This window comes from Cyanistes caeruleus, chromosome 3 (genome assembly GCF_971803275.1).
Source record: "Cyanistes caeruleus chromosome 3, bCyaCae1.hap1.1, whole genome shotgun sequence".
Taxonomy (NCBI): domain Eukaryota; kingdom Metazoa; phylum Chordata; class Aves; order Passeriformes; family Paridae; genus Cyanistes; species Cyanistes caeruleus.
In genome coordinates this window covers 89,046,036-89,056,009 of record NC_141703.1, presented here as the reverse complement: position 1 = coordinate 89,056,009, position 9,974 = coordinate 89,046,036, and the positions used below count along the sequence as shown (strand labels likewise).

The 9,974-nt window shown below is 40.8% G+C and overlaps 1 long non-coding RNA gene across 1 annotated transcript; it reads right to left on the bottom strand.

The window, feature by feature from the left end:
- Positions 1-318: 318 nt before the first annotated feature.
- Positions 319-6,857, bottom strand: LOC111922262 (uncharacterized). The gene is made up of 4 exons (XR_015285382.1): positions 6,767-6,857; positions 5,575-5,637; positions 4,507-4,611; positions 319-1,247 (listed from the first exon to the last, which is right to left on the bottom strand). It is a non-coding gene; the product is annotated as an uncharacterized LOC111922262 (long non-coding RNA).
- Positions 6,858-9,974: the final 3,117 nt, after the last annotated feature.

Sequence of the window (9,974 nt, the reverse complement as noted above, 5' to 3'; positions counted from 1 at the left end):
CAGTGTTTTGAAAGTCATCGTGTCTTACGAATCCCCATGGGTTTTGAAAGGAATGGTCTCTCTCAGCAGTGCTCTGTAATGCTCGGTGAGGAGCTGGGGGGTCATGGATAACTGGTGTTCAAATCCATGGCTATTTTTTGAGCTGCACTGCTGAGATGACACCATTCAGTGGAAGTATCCTGTCATTCAAGTGTGACAGGTAAGGCAAAGTGAGGACCAGATGTCTTCACTGTAGACCACTGCTGATAACAAACTCCTGGTATTCTGCAGTGGGTAAAAACTGGTTCAGACTGGAAAGAAGGCAGCATGTATTTAATGTGGAACAGGCAAAATTGATGTTTTATTATGGCGTAATAGACACTATCACTCAAAGATAAGATAATTTAGGAAACACCTATGCCTTGTGTTATGCAGGAGACTGGAGGAGATGATCACAATGGCTTCTTCTGACCTTATCATCTGTATTGTTTGGCTCCTCATAAGAACTACTTTTTTTCCCTTCTGCAGAGGGGAAGGTTCATACATGACTGAGGATCAAGCTTCTGGTCCTTCCATAATTATATGAGGGAAAGCCAGAAGTTGTACAGCTGGGCAAAGGCTCAGCAGCGGTTAAGATCAGAAACCCTTTTCTGGGTTTTTTGTTTCATTTATAGGTGTTGGTGCAACCAAAACAAAGATGAACAAGCCAAGTCTGTGGCTGTGTTCTGTGCCTGTAGTTGGGCAGACTGTAAATACAAAACCACAGCACCACAACCAAGGCAATTTTTGCGTGCCCAAAGGTTTGTGTTGTTCTGTAACCCAGTCCTGCCTGGTCTCTCCATAAGGAAAGCAATCTCTTTACAGGTTTCTGAGCTAAATAAGACATAACAGCACCTTGTTGTTTCAAGAATGGGCAGAGAAGCTTAAGTCACACTCATGTAAGGACCCATTGCTAAATGGAAATGGGAAAATATGATCTGATTTTTCAAGCAGTATTTAACTTTAAATTACCAGGGCCACTACTTAATTTAAAGGGACCTACTTCTAGGAGCTTGAGAGGGACAGGGTGAATCACAGCTGCTGGAGTAGGAAAGGAGAACTTTCTAAAGAAGGAGAGGACCTCTAAAATTTTCCAGACATAGTAATTTTCTTTGCAGGATGTGTAGCTGAAGAAGGATGCAGACAATTATTGTTTTGTTAGAACCATTTCCAGGTATTTTGAACACTGTGTCTCAGCATACCAAAAATCAAGCTGTAGATGGAGTTCACTGTTAGATACAAAATAGAAATTAATACAGTATAACATATTAAACCGTATGAAAAACAGGGTTAAATTCATACAGTAACATAACCTCTTACTTTTGACCTGATGCATACTTCACAATGCAGTCCTTATTTTATGCAACTTAAAAGTCTTTTTAAGTTTTAGCAGTTCAATAGTATTGTATTAAAATATTTTTCTGAATTATGTTCCTAGGCCTCAAAAAGGGAAGATGAGCTCAAGAAAAAATAAACCAGTTATGTAGGATCACATCGACATCCTTAACAACTGATAACTTAAGGTCACTTTCAGAAGCCTTTGTCACTTGAGCTAACTGAAACAACTGGTAACAGCAGAGGTTTGCTATTTGAGGGTGAAGGAGCATGAAAAAGAGATGAGGTCATACAATTTGTACTACCCCATACTACTGGATTTTGGAGAGAATGTGTGGCAGGAGTGGTGAGATGCAGACTCTGTTCCCATGGGGATTGTGATCACCGTGGATCTCCTCTGCCAGCTCCAAACAAGCTGTGATCCTTGTGTCCCATCTCTGTTCCCTGAACCTTGCTGCAGTTCTTCCTTTTTCCTGTTCATAGATATGTGTTGTAGTTCAATCCCTTCTCCCCCATGCCTGCCTCAGTTTCTTGGCTGATCTTGCCTCTGACCCCCTTCTCTGATTTGTGTCAGTGCCATTGACTAGTTCACTGATCAGTGTTTCTCTGCCATGGTGATTACAAATTACAGTAATTTGTTCCTACCTGTGTTTCTCACTATCTCTGTTTCTCTGTCCCACTGCAGCTTCTCAGAATCTTCAGTCACCCTTGGTGTTCACCCTATTTTCTGTCTTCTGTATGCTCTGCTCCCTCTCCAGCCTTGGGCTCTATGTAGACCAACTCTTTTACTTTGCACACAACTCTTACTCAAATAAATAACTCTCCTGCCACACCTCTGTGTCTGACAGGTTTCCAAATAGCTTGTAACTCCATCCTTCTCCACAAGCTGAGTCATTCCTTTTCAGATACCTCCTCCTCTATTCTTCTGAATGTGGCCTTCCCTTTTACTCAGATTCCTGTCCTGAGCATTCTGGTCAATTTCCTGCTCAGTATCAATTGGTTTTTATTCCTTCCCTCTCCCCTCCACATCTGCTTCTATTCAGCAGGTCTTCTCCACCATTTTCTCTGATTGCCAGTAGCAGATCATCACAATCCTGAGGGGAGTCTGTCCTACCACTATTAACTACAGGAGCAGTAATTATAGGAACCAACCTACTTGGCTTCTTATGCATGCAGGGAATACACAAAATCCTCAGTGACTTCACATGCACAGCTCTGACCTGTGCATATCAAAATGTGACCTTTGAACTTAGCCAAGCTTTGATAGTTTTCACAATGAGAAAATGAGGAACAGTCCTGACTCAAAAGCCATGTAATATCCTTTCTGATAGGACTACATTTTTCTTTGAACAATAATACCATTACAACTTAAAAAAAAAAAAACCAAAAAAAATTCAGAATATGATCAATGTGAGAAAAAACTGTCCATAAATTAATTTTTCTTTTTTTTTTTTTAAGTTTTTTTTCCAAATGAGTGCCTTACCATGAATATGACAGGGGAAGGCTAGGACCAGAGAGGGAGATGAGAAGGGAAAGTGAGTGGAGACCTGAAAAGGAAAAAATCTATGCCAAAGATGTATATATCTTCATTTCTTTAGCAGCAGTTGCAGTAAGTCTTTAACAGCATATGGTTATTATGGGTCTCTTTTTACTCCTCTGCCTGTTTTGTCTCCTCCTACTTCATTCAGTCCTTTCTCTAATTCCCTGTCCCAAAGTTCTGTACCTTCTTCATCTCCTGCTGTATCTCCTTATGCTCATGTTGCACCTCATTTTGTTTTTCTTTCTTATTCTCCCTCTTAATTATCTCTTAAATCTCTTCTTTTGGCTTCTCTCTCATGTCATAATTTTCTTTCTCCCCTCAGTCTACTTTATGGAATAATTCTGGCTATGGAAAAAAAAAAAAAGAAAAAGCCAAGAACAATAGCTATAAGGCCAGATGTCTGGACATCAGCATTCATTTGTGCTCTTACTTTTGGTCATACACAAAATGTGCCCAGCTGTTGCACTAAGCCCTTTAAACAATCAACAAATCCCTGCTCTGCCTGCCCTGAATATATTAATGCATAGAACTCCATCTGGAATTGCTCGTCTTTTCTCAGGTCCTCTTAAACTGCCTTATACTTCTGGGTCTGATTGAAAAAGGATTTTATAAAGAATATTTTGAGGAAAAAAATTAGCAAATCTTGTCAGTTGGAAATCTCTTCAACTGACACTAGGTTTTCCACTGTGAAAGCAGTGTGTGTTTCCCTGCATTGTTCTCTGTCCTCTGTTTGTCCCTCCATTGCTTCATCTCCATTCCTCCACACATCAGTGCTGTGCTGAAAATTGGCTGGAGAATATGTCTGGTTTGACTATATTTGAAAGCCCCAGGCTGCTTAGTGATAACACCTGTCCAACCAGTTAGAGAGAGCATAGATCTAATGGGGACTGTGAAGGGAGGCAGAGGCAGCTCTCTCCATTCAGCATGACACTGAGGGTTAATAGAAGGAAAATATTGATGTTTTATTGAATTACTCCTATAGGTCAGATCATATAACATGCCCAAGATCTAAACAATGATCCTGTTCTGGAGGAATGTGTGGTTCAGACTGATGAGATAAACCGTTTGCTGGAATATCTCTCTGAGTTCACTAAATTGCTTCCCTTATTTAATTACAAATTAATTGAAAACACTCCTTGCCCAGTGGAACAATACTTAAATTCTGATTTGTTGATAGTATCCTAATCCTGCTTCATATTCCTGCAGACTCTCCCACAATTATGTCATCAGTTTTGCACATTTTTAGACTTTGGCAAAACCTTTTATGCAGGACTCATTAACATAAATAAAAGAAAAAACTGCAGCCCTGTGGCACACAAAGCCTCATTAGTACCAGCCAGGGTGATGCTGACATAAATAACAAAGTGGCACACTTGCATCTGATGTAAATTTGGTAGCAGAGGCACTATGAGAATTTAGAATAGAAAGGTGTGGCTCTGTTAGCAGAACAAGGAGATGAGGATTCAGACAGGAAGCAAATTAAATTTTCCTTGCAAATGAAATCTTGCAGGAAGAGGCTGAGTTATGGAATTAGTTGAATTTAAAGCATCCAGAGGGTCACATGCCCTCTGCCAGTTGCATTTCTAGTCTTCAATCAGTACAAGATTACTCACCTTGCTGCACTTTTCAGTGCTTAGCATGATCTTGCTCTTGGTATTTGAAGGGAAGCAGAATCTGCCTTGAAGCAGACAGCTCCACAGTGTGGTAGTAAAACCTGGCTGTCAAAGAGAAAAATCAGAGTTAACTTTCAGACCACAGGAAGCAGGTTGCTAATTTTTCTGCCAAGTCGTTGGCCTTTCTGTTTGGGATGATAATCTGTTTGCCTACTGTGAAGTGCTTTGTAACAACAATAGAAATCTGAATACTGCGCTGATAAGGTACTTAGCAATATCAAATTCTTACAAAACATCTGCCAGCCAGCATCACAGAGTATTCTTACTCAACAATATAAATTCAAACCACTGTCCACTTTCCTTCACATAGATAAAAGCTCATTCTTTGCCTTCTTTTCTACAGCTTATCCTTTTCCTGAAACACTGATCATATCAATAATTTATACGGTGTACCCAAAAGGTTGATAGATCTGGGCAATTTTGGACACCACAAAGAAGAATACATGATATGATATGATATATGATATGATATTATGTGATATGATATTATGTGATTTGGATATTCTGGGTCTAGATTTGTCAGCTGTCCCTATCTTCAGTGAGGACAGGATCCTGGGAAGAGGGGATGTTTTGTGCATATTGGTTCTGGCTATTTTGGGTCAAAAAGAAAAAGTTGGAGCCTAATAGGCATGTGGTACAAATCCCAGGACTATGGGGGCCCATTATCTCAGGAAGATGCTCCTTTAGAAGGCAAGTAATACTTCCCAATCTGTATGAAATTTACTTCAAGTATCAGCCCTCCCTGGTACATAGCAGTGATCTGCTTTTGAAGTAATGAAAACATGAAATGGCACATTGGCTAAGGCCCTGCAAAAGTCACACCCTAATGCAGGTGGAAAGGCTAAGAGTTACTACCATCATATGAATGCCAAACAGCTACAGAAGACATTTAGTTAGCTCACAGATGGGCATAGTTCAGAGGCTTCTCTGAATTATGCCCATCTGTGTTTTAGATCTGGAAGGATGAGACTGCATGTTCTGAGTTTTCCAAATACCTGGGTCTCTTACCATAGAGGAACCAGAAGGTATTGCCTGAAGCTCTCCATTTGGTTGGGCTATTTAGCAAGGGTTCTGGGAAAACAAGATGGTAAATACAGCTTGGGGTGCTGTATAAACAAGCAGTTCCACCTCTAATCAGCTAGAGCTTATTTCAAACTGGCACTACCCATCCTAGATATAGCTGGGTGTTCTGATAGTGTCCCCAGCACCCATTTGGACATCTGAATCTTTGCAAGCAAAAAAGGTACAGGGTTTCTGCTAGTTCCAGTCTTCCAGTGGGGTGGGGAGACCACCTTCCTCTCTGATGGGGGTGGGGGAGATGGATATGTGCAGTCCCTGTGTGATGGGCACTCTCAGTTACCTCTTTTATAATTCCCGCTATGCAATGTCCCCATCTGTTCCCAACATCATATCATCAGTCAGAGAGATTTTAATATTGCCTTTTCCTGAGGACTACTGTTCAGTGCAAATTTACTCAGTTCAGTTCTCCAGCACAACCCTGAAATAACAATCACAATGTACCCAAGAAACAGAGATCATGAATCTGGGATTTCAAAAATATGCCCAGGCATGTTTGGGTAATCAAGTAACAGAAGTATGAATGTATTGATGGATATAGTGAGCAAAAGGCTGTATCAATGAATATAGATAATGGACTCAAAATTTTCAAGTTATACAGTTTTGTATGTTTGCAATGTCCCTGGAGTTTTCAAGATAAGGAAAACCTAGCATAGGTTCCAGTGAGTAGAGGAACACATGACTGAGGACTTTTAAAGTTCATTTGAGCATGCAAAGACAAAGTGCCTACATCCCCATCTATGTTTTCTAAAAGCTGATTTACAACTTTTCTAACTTCACTTTTTCTAAGGCTAAACAAATCCCTTTCTTACTATTTTGACATGTTGAAGTCACTTTAACAAAAGCCAGGAAGATTAGATTCTCTTTAATTACAATAAGAAGTGGGGATTGGAAGAGAGCAAGAGACCCAAAAGTCATGGACTACTTAGGGCAGAGAGGAAAATGTTCACAAACTGCTGACAAGATTAATATGCAGTTGATGGGAAACGCTTTCACACCAGGGTGCCAACAAATAAACACAATTCAAAAATATCATCCCCGCTGCACTGGATAAGGGTGGATTCCCAGCAACAGAGAGGGAGGGAGAGAGGGAGGGGGGAGACATTTAGAGAAGGCGGGAGACCTGTTTGCCCTGTGAAGCTTCATGCCCAGAATTCCTCTGTTGGAATCTGATAGCGAGGGGCTAGCTGGGCCAAAGGGTTACTGCTTTCTGCATTAAAAAAAAAAATAAATAAAAAAAAGAAAAAAAAAGAAGCAGGGAAGGAAGGCTAGGGCAGGGGAGGTTGAGGACTGTGTGTGAAAACCTGAAGATCAAGTCTGTGCACAGCTGCTGTGGGGCTGGGAGCTTCCACCTGCTGTGAGGGCTGAGCTGACTTCACAAATGCTGCAGGATTTGCAGAACCTGAAGATGAACAAAAGGGTAGAGTCCTCTCCTTGCTTGGCGCATAGTGGGAGGCTGTGCCTGGTTTAAGTAACATAAACATATCTTGTTAATGTGGTCTGTGTCAAAACAAAAAAAAAACAACCTGGGGGAAGTAAGCTGGAAGAGCATGAGGGGAGGCACCTCCACAAGCTGAAGAATGTGCTGTGACACTAGCAGTTTACAATCACTCCTCAAAATACAAAAACCAACCAACCAAAGCTGATTATTTTCCCTTTCTCTTAGACCTTTTCTGTCTTCGTTCCCTTCTTCGTCTGCTCTCTCTCATCTCCCTTACAAGCTGCCGTATTCTACTATTGAAGGAAATGCTGCCATTTCACTGCCAATCACCTGTTTAAAAATGCAATTTAGATAATATTTCAGTTAAGCTGGGTTGAAATTGCCAGGCTTGAAAATTGAACAGCACTGGATTATGTGTCTATATATATCAGCAGAGGAGATTTAATGAAATTGTTCACTAATGAAATCTTAGCTTTAAGACTTCACATCCCTTCAGAGAAATGTGACATTAAGAGCCCTCTGCTTCTATGACAGCCAAGAACTTTTAGCGAGATTTAACTCAGTATAATTTTACAGTAGATTTACAGTAGTCTACAGTACATTTTACTATAAACAAAATAATATAAAACATTGTTGCAGTCAATATGAATGTCACCAGTTACTTTAAAAAGGAGTTTTTAACCCCTTTGTTCATCTCCTTATGGCTGAAAGCATGGACACCTTAGTCCTATCCTGCAACTCTTCACTCTTGCAGTCCTATAACCTTTATCCCATGCTACTTATTTTCCCCAATCCTTTCCACTCCTGGCATTCCCCTGGGCAAATCAACTTCCCACCCCCTTCCAGCCTTCAGCTATTCAATGTCTAGTGCAGGCTCTGCACCCAAAAAACTACACAATGGTTTAGCGATGTGCATAAATGGGGACTACGAAAGGCAATAAGCAGAGTCCCACTTCTTTCCTGTTTGAAAGGAAGTGTTTAAATCTAGGTTTCCAAAGGGAAAAGACATTGGAGGAACTTTGTCACACCACTCCACCTGCACCTCTAAGTCACTATTGGATGAGGAAGGACGGTTTTGCTTTTGGGGCTGATCCAATTGGTCTTGTAACCTTTCGGTTCCCACAGGAGCATGACAGCTCTGTCTGTGTAGCAGCTAATGCCTTGCAGTTGACCTCCAGGGTCAAGGACATTGTGCTGATCTGATGACAGTAATAGTTCTGTTGACAGATGCATTTCAGCAGCTGTACAGCCACTTGGTGGGACTTGAAGTTAACTCTTCCTGTGCCACCTGACACCCATGGCTCACTTGTAACTTGCCTGAGACAGATTGTTGTTCAGCCCCTTTGCCCTCCGTGTAGTATAAACCTCTCCAAAATAAATTGCCTCATCACTTTAAGGAAGAAATATGCAGATTCTGAGTACCAAGCTCTCTCTTCAGCCTCTCCTTCTCCTTGACTTAGTCTGTCCAGCTTTATGCCTCTTCCCTCTTCTCTCTATTTAAAATCTCCTCTTAAATCCCTGCTTGATTGTTGAAATGCTCATTTAGACCTTGTGATCTTTTTTCGTTCTGCTCCCTGCCACTGAGACCAAAGTCTTCCCCTGATGAAAAGATTGACTCAGCTGCTGCACTGAGGATCCTGGATGACTGCTGATGAATCTCCTTCTTGCTCTGTCTCCAGTCTCTCCAGTTTCTTTCTCTGAATTTTTTATCTGTCTACCTCTTTCTCCTTCATCAGTGCCCAGTCCTTATGTTGAATGACATCCTTGGTCTCACTAGTGATGTTTTGAACTTAAATTTCTTTTTGCTTTCATCCTCTTCAATGCTGGTCCAGTACCCTTATGCACCCACTCAGATGGTCTTACAGCACATTTTTTGTGACACACTGTCTTCTTATAAGTCTCTAAGTTATTTCTCTTTATTTCATTTCTTCCTCACTTCTCTCTCAGCCTTTTTAGAATCTTGGTGGGGTCTTCTTCCCTAAAAACATCTCTAGCATCTGTGCTTACTCTTACACTGCTTCATTTATCTTTGACATATTTTTTACCTTGTTTTCCTGTTGACTACTTTGTTGCCCCAAATAACTGTTTTCAGCCCTGTTCTCTGAATTTCCCTTAGGACTTGTGCAGGTGACTTAGGAAAGGAAAGCTTTTCCCTGCTTTCCCCACTTATGGAGCTGCAGCAGCAGCTGTTGTACCTGCAGTGACTTAGCTGAGAAGCACCACAAACATTGCAGGATGCTGCGTGGAGGCCACAGATCAGGCCCAGCTCCATCATCCCTCAGCTTCTTGAAAGACTCCTAAGGTTTCATATCAGCTACACTTGAGCCCAGACCTAGTTACTCCAAGTATAACTGGTTTGTGTATGTGGACAGCAAGATGAGAGAGCCTCCCAAAAGGGCTGCAACCTTTGGATCTAAAGTTCCAATGTGCAATCCCCTAAGATGGAAGCATGTCCTTTGTGTTTCAGGACTGGCCTATAAAAATCAAAATAGATAGTTATCCTGCATCTGGAAAACAACAGTCTGGTGCTTTCTGGTCTCTCTCACTCCTAGACCTTTTTTACCTTTCTCCTCACCCTCCCCTATTTTAAAGAGTGACTATTCTGACATAATTGTAAGCTCCTTTTTGGGTAATAAAAGCGGCTTTGGAATCCATTCTTATAAAGGTGATAAAGTATACAACTGAGAAAAGAGAAAGAAACGTAAAATGTATAAGATTTTAAAGAACTTTTGCAATACATACAGAATTAGAAAGGTCAAAATGTTTTGTTTTTTTTTTTTCTTCTGCTTTTGACATCATGGTTCAATTTTAGATACACATTTTCATTTTTACTTTTTTCCATTACTGGACTATTTTTCCTTATGCTTAATTTTCCAGTGACTTTACTGAA